Source organism: Macrobrachium rosenbergii, chromosome 2 (genome assembly GCF_040412425.1).
Source record: "Macrobrachium rosenbergii isolate ZJJX-2024 chromosome 2, ASM4041242v1, whole genome shotgun sequence".
NCBI classification, from domain to species: domain Eukaryota; kingdom Metazoa; phylum Arthropoda; class Malacostraca; order Decapoda; family Palaemonidae; genus Macrobrachium; species Macrobrachium rosenbergii.
In genome coordinates, this window is record NC_089742.1 from 76,227,109 (window position 1) to 76,238,309 (window position 11,201).

Consider the following 11,201-nt stretch of genomic DNA (forward strand, 5'->3'; position numbering starts at 1 on the left):
TTTGGGAGAACCGTTGCGTTTAAAATCAAATTCATCTCAAATATTCTTTGTTAAGGTTAATAACCCTTAACTGGCGACCTTTGGCTAATTAACGTCTGTCTTTGAGGTTAGCTTTTGGCTTCAAGTGACAGGATTCGTGTAATCTTGGTTTGCAGGGCGGAAGATTTACGTAAATTGAATGTATGATCCTTCAAGACTCCTCACACGTAACATTGGCGACCTTGCGTAGAATCTAAAGTACATTTTAGAGAAAGAATCTGGAGAAAAGGAAATTAAAATTACATTAATTCCAAAAAATAAAAGTCAGATATCGAACTCCATTTCATTCTTCCAAACAAGGACGAGGCATAATAATAAGCAGTAAGAGAATAGTTATAACAAAGTGTAGCGAGAATTAGCGTAAGGAAGAGGTGCAACTCGAGGCAGAAGCGAATCACAATTTGTGTCGTTTAAGAAAGGGCATTTTACCGTGTTCGGACCGTGAGAGAAGTCGTTCAAGTAACGAATCCTAAGGCCGAGAAAAGCGGAGCCTGTTTCATGTACACAAAGTAATTTAGAAATCGCGTCGGCAATTCCGATCGTTATTGTTTGCATATAGCGAGAATCATTCCAAAACCGTGTCGGTGGTAGCAAGCGAACTGAAATAGTAATTTACAATAAAGGTACCGTTCAACAACGTAAATTTACGCGAACAAGCGAGCATTTCTCTTTTCATTCTTTTGTGTAATGTCGAATTGAGAATCACGATAACAAGACACAAGTTGTTTATTAATTTCGTTTTCCATCATATATCAAACACTATGCATGATTGTTGTATATTTAAAAGTAAAATACGGATACCTGCATTTGTTTCGTTCGTTGTTTGAATTTGTGCTAAAAATACCGCCCAGCGGTTGTTTGAAATTATTCCGAACTGTTTGTGTGAAGAACAGCCATTTTGAGTTTCCTTCGCCAGCCGAGGTTGTTTTTGAAATTTAGGCCTAGCAGGGACCCAGCAGCGCCATCTCCAGCGACCTTGTTATTGTGACCTCGACTCTGCTCCCGCCCACTCTTGGGGCATATATTTTTGCTTTTTCGTAGCAACCCACCTCCTAATATCTTAGCTAGGAAAAAACCAAAAGATAATTTAGGCCTTTTGTGAGAAAGTTAGGCCTTAGTTAGGAGTAATAACAAGTTCCTATACGAATACCTACTATAAAATCATATAAAGAAAATTTAAAATTTTGATAAACTTTGTGTGTCGGCTCCCGGGAGAATTAAGATAATAAAGTAATCCTAAGGAAGCCAAGACGACGCATCTATATCATTTATTAAGATCCATGCCATTGTGCATGTATAAAATCTTTGTTTACATGTTCTCAAGCAGCAAGAAATTCGCTGATTGAAAAATCTCTCTCTCTCTCTCTCTAAATCATTCAAATAAGCATCCTAACCTAAATTAATATTGACCCTCTTCAAAGAAAGAGCACGGCCGACACTAGGCTAGTCGTCGAATACAATAAACCAAACAAAAGAAACACCTCTCCCACAATAGATGAGGACAAGTTAGGTAATTACACGATATGATGATAAACTGTAGGTCACGAGTGAGGCCTGCTATCCAGACCGAAGCAAGCAGTAGTTTTCACCCTCTGAAAAGAGGGCCAGCCGTTGCGGTACTGGGACCAGCCACTCACGGGGATCTTTAAGAAAAAAAAAAACCCATATTCACTTTATTCCACAGTGCCAATAATTTTGGCACTCATCACTGGAATAGCGCTTGCTTCTCTATCTCTCTCTCTCTCCTCTCTTTTACCTTCCCTTTCTCTCTCATTCATTTGTTGCACTCTGCGGGAGTGTAGAAGTGCCTTTCCTTATATAGCCTGAGTTGGACTCCAGTAAGGGTCCCTAGAACACATTAACATAAGTGCCACCAAGCAGAATCCAGAAAATAAATAAAACAAAACCAAAGGAACACAGAAGAGAAGGTTCTTCTGGAACCTAACCTGCACCAGTGCCTAAAGGGATACTGGTGCACAGTGTAAACCTGTACACGCACACCCAAACTACAGTGCCACCTTTTGAAAGGGTGCCGTCATTATTGAAGAGACACTTCCTCGCTGCCCAAGTACGCCCGTCGACCCGGTTAGACGCCCTTCCCCACCAGAACCATGGCAGCAGAGCATTATAAAACCTTTCTGGGGCTGGGGACGGCGGCAGGTCTCACCGGCTCGGAACTTACCACCTGGGTTAAGGAGCAAGTGGACGACTTGGCCAAGCGGGAGAAGGAAGAAAGACTCGAGCAGAGGAAGTATGAGTGAGCAGAGGAAGTATGAAGAGAAGGAACGAAGGGTGTATGAAGCCGAGCAAAGGCAGTATGAGAGAGGAAGAGAAGAAGAAGGAGACAGCATGAGTTAGCCTGCAAAGGAAACTGAACAGCCTAAAGAGAAGGGCTCGAGCAGAGAAGGCGAAAATGGAGAATGCCGAAGCTATGGCTAGCCATCAAGCCTCAGTCCTACACCTGCTGCATCGTGCTCCAATTTCGACATCAATTCTCCTAGTCCCAAGTGGACTGAGGACGAGGAGCCAGGAAGCATGGCTGGAGAAATCAGAGGCTCTTTTCGATAACTACAGCACCACGGAAAGCAGGCCTTAATACTAGCCAAGCATATGGAGGGAAAAGCCAGGCAGCGCTTACGCTCACTGGAGAAAGAGCCAGAGAGGCAACATGGCGGAAGTTCGTGAGTCATTACAAAAGGCCTGAAATAACCCAGAAAAATGGAGACAACGGTTTCGAGTCTTGCCAAAAGTCAGCTGGTCTTGAACGGAATGGGCATGTCACAAACCCCAGTCCGGTACAGCGCCTGGGTCGACTCCTTGGCCTGCACGACGTTTGAGGATCTCTTCAATCGGACCATGCTAGAAGACCTTTTCAATGTGTACCAGGGCCCCTTGCCGGTATATCTTAACGATAAACAGCCCTCCACACTTATGGAAGCAGCCATGTGGCTGGTCGTAGGAAACCTTCAATCAGTCGCGCAGCACCTCTCAAGCGAATCATCCCTCCGGCCTACCTCTCGAACTCCACTACTTGAGGAAGAATGGACTGCCTAGTAGGACGACCATATGCAACTATTGCAAGAAGGGGGGCCACGCTGAAGCTGAGTGCCGGTACAAACTCGGCACTAATAAGCAGCCTAACCCTACCAGCCAGAACTCCGCTCCCGATTCATCCGCTCAGCCTCTCCTCCAACAGTTACTGCAGGCGCAGGCCCATCAAAGGCCCATTTTCAAATCCTGTAATGGGGCTGCCAGCCACTACAATGCTGGATCTCCGGCCTGTCCACATCGTATCCCGCCACCAATTCCAACCCCTAATCAGCACTTCATTTTCTGCTGCTGGTCACGCGGATCCTTGCCGAGGACTGGAAGCCAGTTCATCTGGTGGCCTCTTCAAACACTAGCCTGCCGTGACCCTTCGGTCACAGTAGACACTACGGCGAACGTGCCTGATCACTAGGGCCCAAGTGCCAGCCGGTGCCATGGTTGACGAAGAAACGCGGTGGGAAATGAAGTGGATAGAGGGCCACACCATCACCGTTCCTACTGTCCAACTCCAGGTTATGACACCTTGGGGCACGATACCCCACCGCCTCGGCGTGGTAGGTGGAATTCGGCCCGGAGTGGCCTTCTTGTTGGGTCGGGATCTTCTCTGCGGAAGCCCGTCACCAACGCCACTCCGCAGCCGCGTTACCTCCTCCACGGAGGCCCCATCTAAAACTCTCAAAAATGACAACCCTCCACCTTCCGCCCACCAAAGTGGTCCGCGGAAGGAGCGCCACCCAACCTATTTCAGGCCTAGCCCTCCAATGCATGACTGGCCCACCAAGAAGGTCCTCCCCTCCGCGAAGAGAGATTCGGAGGGCAGTACCGCTGCAGGACGTGCAAGCGGGCAGACCCTCCGGTGGGAGGGCTGCCCAGGCAAACAACGCCCAGCGGACGCCCCCAGGCTAAAACTCTAGGAGAGGCTGATCTCCCTGCTGGGGCAGGGAATCTCTGCCACCAGCCAAACCCAAGTCGTCCGAGAGGTATTGCACCTCCGGACCTTATCGAGCATGCTGACCCTCAACTGCTGCCAGTGCCACTTTGCGAGCACTGAGCAGTGCCAGACTCCGATCGCCCACGGACGTTGGGCTATAATGGAAAGGCCTCTATGCCGAGGTCTAAATCATGAGGCGAATCCTCCTCCGGGAGATTTAGGGTTCCCCATGCAGTTGATATTCGCGACTGGAGGCCTCCAGCGCCCAGCTTCTTCTTCACAGAATTTGATTCCAGGGATGAACCCTGGAGGATCGAAATAGTACCCCTTCCGGCAGAACCAGGAACTGGCATCCTCGGACGCAGAGTCGAGATGGCTCGCTCGGTTATCGCAGCGGCGGGTAATCCACGCAGCTTTGCGGTGCCCCTGACCGCGCCCGCTGGCCCTTCTGGCCTGTCCCAGGTTGGTGCTCTCATCACCTGCTAGGCCAGCTACTGATAGGCCTTGGAGAGCCGAAGAAGAAGAAGAGAAGAGGAAGCGGAAGGGAAACCCAGTAGTTGCCGAGCTATCACGCTCATCCTGGCACTAGTGCCCTCTCGGCACAGTGCCTAACATCTAAAGGTGATCCTGACACTTGCTGAGAAGTGTAGTGTGATCTCTTCCTTTTATTGTACCTAGCCTGACACCTTAAAGTACAGTACATCAGATTTAGTAACCTTGTTCTTTCCACTTACCACCGAGCTGCAGTAATCATAACAAGTAGCCTAACTAATTTCAGTAATCTCAACTATTGTGAAACGAGCCACGATGCTCGTGACACGCATCAGCCCTAAGACCTCAGTGAGGCACCCATTTTATCATATAGAGACGCCCTCGCTGAATTAACTAGTAAATTTTAATTGTATTAAACATAAACCATGTTGTAATTTAGTTAGAATGTGTAACTCTTATGTTGGTGCTCTGATCGGGTTGGGATAGGTTAGGCTAGGAATATCATAGAATGTACCCTAGGCTAGGTCTAAAACACATCATGATTGTAGAGGTAGCCTATATAATAACCGTAAGCACCTTCTAGTACTATTAGAATTAGGTTAAGTAGTGATTATAGCTCATATCCTGCTCAGGAGTTAGAATAGTTCTGTAGCTAAGGTAGGCTAACCAGGACTAATCTGCTCAGGGAAGGAGAGTAACCTACGGAGGCGAACAGCTTGTAGTATAGACCTTCACGCCCAGAAAGGGAGTAAGGCCCTCTTAAGAGGAGCTTTACAAATATTACTGCTGTTAAGCCCTCGTGGCTTTTGATTGTAAAATATCAGCCCTGACTGAGACCCGGGGGAAAAGACATTGTCTATATAGGTGCATCTTCAGTTTCAAAACCTTACCGTCAGTTGGAGGAAGGATAGGTAGCATTTAGCCATTTTTCCCCTATGGGAAAATTCCCATATCAACCTTAAAATAGGTGGTCCTACGGCCCTTTTCGCTCACCTGTCTCATGGCGAATGTTTTGAAAACAGAACATGGACACCTGGTGGGACTTCTGTTCTGACCTAGGCTCGGTCGGGAACGACTGAAGAGAAGAACCAAGCTTTCGGGAGAGATAACACGTCAGTTGGACCTCTTCCCCTTTCTTTGTCTATTATTCTATTAATTGAAGTGAGAAACAATTGCGAACTCCCGTCGGTCGTTGATGCATCGCAACGCGTTCGTCCTAAAGTGATCCTTTTGTTCAAAACTTCGCCCATTCTTTTATCCTTTGTTTTCTGTATTTCAAATTTCCTTTGTTCCCCTTCGCCTGCCACTTACGGTATATGTTCACGAAAGTCTAGATTGCGATCAAATTATTTTATTGTTAGCTGGCATTATTCCAGTAAAATACCTAGGATTTAGGGTAAGCAAAATCCGGTTAAATCTCGATGCTTTTGTATGCCTCGCGTCCGAATGTTTGGAAGAACCGTTGCGTTTAAAATCAAATTCATCTCAAATATTCTTTGTTAAGGTTAATAACCCTTAACTGGCGACCTTTAGTAATTAACGTCTGTCTTTGAGGTTAACTTTTGGCTTCAAGTGACGGATTCTACGTGTAATCTTGGTTTGCAGGGCGAGGAAAATTTCGTTTTGTGATTCAGTTATACATACATACATACATACATACACACACACATACATATATATATATATATATATATATATATATATATATATATATATATATATATATATATATATATATATATAAATTATATATATATATATATATATATATATATATATATATATATATATATATATATATATATATATATATATATATATATATATAATTTCTGACTCACATTAGGATTGTATGGCCTAGTGGGCAGCGCTCTTGCCTTTCAATTGAAAGACCTGGGTTCGATCCTGATGTGATTCAGAAATTTATTTCTGTTCCACAGGTGATTGTGTGTTGATTATATATATATATATATATATATATATATATATATATATATATATATATATATATGTATATATATATATATATATATATATATATATATATATATATATATATATATATATATATATATATATATATATATATATATATACAGTGCATTGGTCTACTACCTAAGATGCCAAGAATTGCACCGTGAAACGTATACTTCACGCATTTACTGGTCTTAATCGCTCTCTAAATTCTCTGTCAATGCTATACTGAAAGTTTTACGTCCGAAAGCTTTGTTACTGGTCTAAAACGAGGCTGTAAATATTAAAAAGAATCCTTTAACTTCCGCTCGCTCGCATTTTACAGCAGCAGCGGATGTCGCATTAAAATTTTATTTTGCCAGGCGAAGCAAAACGAAAAGAACAGACGTTATTTATTGATCGGTACGTCAATTTTTTTTTACGTGGTAGGTTTACGAATGAAAGCTTTTTTTTATTTAAAATTTTACTCACACCTTTGCAACTTTTAATTTTTTAATGCGTCTTTGGTCGAACAACAAATGTAATTCTGATGTTGCCTGAAGCACCGCATGGATTTTTCTTCTGATATAAAATGTAAATGCCCCTTTTATCAAATTTTGTTTTTTTTTTAATTTCGTGAAACTCCCAGTTACATTTAGATTGTTTTATAGATTATCAATGGTTGCAGGAACAAAGTATATATCTACAGCAGAGGAAGCCAAAATTAAGCATAGATAATAGCCGACTGCAAGAAAATAATATAAGTCTGATGTCCGAAGTTATATTTATACTTGCATTGCGTTGTCCATTACGGTTTATTATCTGCTTGATCAAGAGAGCTATAGCTATATTCCCATTTAATTAACAAAAGTAATAAAAGAAGGTACTTTGTCCTGGTGAAAGGGAATTAATAGTAACGAGGAGCGAATAATACTTAGTATGAATTCAAAATGGCCTAATGAGTTTTAAGTTTTAAGGAAAACTGTCCAGGTGACTTGTGTAGATACTCACTTATATATTGACCATTAAAAAAATGACACCCTTTTCGAACTTTGTCAAATTTTTGATGTACAAACAGCACACCTTAATTTTTATGTAATTAAATGCTTCTATAAATTTACAACGAACTTGCTTTGCTTAAATTTTAAGAATGGAATATCTAGTGAGTTGTATTTACACGGATAATATTTAAATACTTAAGGCAAATAATAAGTAAATCTGCATTTAGCTAAGCAGAAAAAAACAGGTATAAGGAAGAAATTTTCGAAGCTCTCTGATTTGCCATCACAAGCAATTTAGAAGCAGATCATGCAATCGTCGTGGGTTACGAAGGGAGGGTTATGTGAGTTTCTACTTGGCAAGGAAAATTTCCAGATGAGGGCGAGAAGGAGACAGATGAAGTGCTTGGCTCGAACAGAGCTAATACCGCGGGGAGAGAAAACAGCACGACTAATGCAAGTGGCACGAGACTGATGCGAATGATATTTATGACAGCCAACGTCTTGGGCGCCGTAGGGGGGCAGTGCCATCAGTGCACCTCACGGGGTGCACTGTAGTCATTGCTAAAGGTTCTTTGAGGAGTCCCCTCGGCCACGAGTTGCAACCACTTTCATTCTTTTTACTGTACCTCTATTCATATCATCTTTCTTCCATCTTGCTATCCACCCTCTCCTAACTATTATTTCAAAGTGCCACTGCAAGGTTTTCCTCCTGTTACACCTTTAAAACCTACCTACTCTCAATTTCCTTTCCAGCGCTAAATGACCTCATAGGACCGAGTGCTTGGCCTTTGGCCTAAACTCTATATTCCATTCCATTCCAACGTCTAGGGTGACACGCACGTTGGTTAGGAACTTCAGCCGTCCAGACAATCTCTCTGAGTTTGTTTACCAACACCAACAAGAGAGGAAAGGCTTATAATCTTCCTTCTAGTTATTTTCCGTTGATTTAGCTTCACGATTTTTAACTCGACAAGAATCCGAGTTCGTTACCGGAAAGATTTTCTGCCAGCCAATTAAGAATTACAGAGACTAAGGTGATTCGAGATACCAGAAACTATAATTTGTTCCAACGTAATTTGCTCACCTTATCTAACTTTCAACATTTACTTTTCATGTTGACTATATTTTCTCTATAAGTGGATATTCAGCATGCATAATTCAACTAACGTTATCATGTTTAAATGGTGAAATGGTGACTGGGTAAGCAGAGAATGGATAAAAGGATCAGAGGGAAAAAGTTTGAATTGTCCTCTAGTGGTTCCTCGGTGCAATACTAAGCAGAGGGCTAAGTAAGTGAGCAGAGGCGCTTTTAAAAAGGGACTTGGAGTAAAACTTGTTACTTTACTCACTTTATATAGTTAGTGATAAAAGTTAGAACACTGGACAAGCCTTGCTACTACGCCTTTATCAAATTTAGTCAGGGAAGAGAGAAAATTGTTTTCCAATTTCGTTAAAGAACTCTTGTCAAAACAGTTGAGGGAAGTTTTGGGAGAAACGTACGCAAACACACTTGACCACCATCATTTTCTCTCTCTCTCTCTCTCTCTCTCTCTCTCTCTCTCTCTCTCTCTCTCTCTCTCAGCCGTATCCTGAAGTGCATTAGTGACCGGATAGGCTCAGATATTAGCCGTAATTAATGCTGAAAAGTTGTTGAACAGTTTACTCTAAATTGTTAGTTCTTGAAGAATCTACTCGGTGTGTGTTGAGATTCTTCCTGGGGCAAAAAGGCCTAAATGGATTATTTTACAGAGGACTCGGACAATAAGGATTAGGAGACAATAAGCTCACATCTCATGCACAGAATAACAGAAATGTATTCAAGATAAATTTCAGTTTTTTGTGTATGATGAAGCAGATAATATTTTGTGGTAATAATTCTTTAACTGAGGAAGATGTCTTCTTGTACCTCTTTCTCTCTCTTTCTTTGTGAAAAAGTATTGGACATATTTAAGATACGCTTGAAGCTCTTGTCTCATTTTTTGCTTATATAAAAGCTGCAATAGAAGAATTAATAACTGAATAATGCTGCTCTTCGAAATTCAGTTTTTATTTCTTATATCGACACACAAGACAAAAGAGGATGTTTTGGGAATCACTTTAGTGAGATGCAGATTAGATTAATGATAAGACACTGAGTTAATCTTGATCCTTTATGGATTTCTGTCATGAATTTTTAGTTATTACTGTTATTATTAATATCGGGAACGTCAATTGGTACTATTATTATAATCATCCATTTGTTGGAGAAAAATGTGCTCAAATTATAATAAAGGATATTTCTTACTACTTCTTTTGTATCTTCAGCTTTTCCCATCTTTATATGGGGTCGGTGTTTGTTATTAGTCTTCTCCATCTTCTGCGATCATGCACCATTACCTCACTCACGTTCTTCTCCTTCATGTCCCTGTTAACTGTGTCTTTCCATCTCATTCTTGGTCTACCTCTCCTCCTTGTTCCAGGCACTTCTATATTCATGGTTCTTTTACATACAGAATCCTCCTCTCTTCTCATAACATGTCCAAACCACTGTAATCGTCTCTGTTGCAGCTTCTTTGATATTTCTGTAACTTTCACCGTCCCTCTTGTGAAGTCATTCCTTATCCTGTCTCTTCTTGTCACTCCGCACATCCAACGTAGCATTCCCAAGGATATTTCTTACTTATTCCTACTTAATGTTTAAGGTTTCCTTTCCACATTCACTCCAAAAAACCTAAATTACAAAGGCTAAATAAAGTAAAAGGTCCTTACAGTAAAGAGACTAATCTCACACAGTTTGTTCATAAATACCGATTGGAATATATGGGTAATCTGATTTTTTTTTTTTTTTAACGAAGCACGCATATTTGCAAGAAATTATCCCTGGCTGTATAGCTCTGTGATTAACCTCCTTTCGTTTTCCTCACTTTCTTGACCTGTAGTGAGCGTAACATTAGGAAATGAGGAATAATTACTGTTGATTTCTTTTAATTTGTTTGTACATGCTTTGTTACTCTTGAAGCAAAAATTGTAGCTTAAACTTTCGTCACTCGCAGATGTCTCTTTTACACATGAATTATTTTCCTTTGTTATCCTTTCACTCTTGCTTTGTCCTTTTGTTGACTTCATATGTCGTAGTCTTCATCCTTACTTAAGAGATCGTGTGAAATATTATTTTCCCTTTTCTTCTGTGGCTGAAATTTTAGGATATGATTTTATTCGAGAGGAGGAAGGGGAAGGGGCGCTTGAAATGGGTGCCTAAGTTGGGACTTTAGTTTTTGATGTTTTGGACTTCATGGCAGTCATTCTAAGTGACGCCTTATGATATAATTTCTGTATCAATGCTGTCAAAAATGTCGGTGGTATAAGAAAGACCGGAATGGGCACGCCCCTGCCCTAGAGATGTTGCGTACTATCTTCACCCTCAGACCAAGGTACCTTATACAGAAGCCAGTGGTGAGAGAGGTTAACGCTATCAGATGACGGTAGGTTCAAACACATTTTAGGTATTAACCCGGCATGTATGTACCTACGCGTCCTCGTTGGGAAGTCGGTAGAGTTGTCGGCTAGCAATCTCTAGGCCCGAGTTCGAGTCTCCGGCCGGCTAATGAAGAATTAGAGGAATTTGTTTCTGGTGATAGAAATTCATTTCTCGCTATAATGTGGTTCGGGTTCCACAATTAGCTGTAGGTCCCGTTGCTAGGTAACCAGTTGGTTCTTAGCCACGAAAAAATAAGTCTAATCCTTCGGGCCAGCCCTAG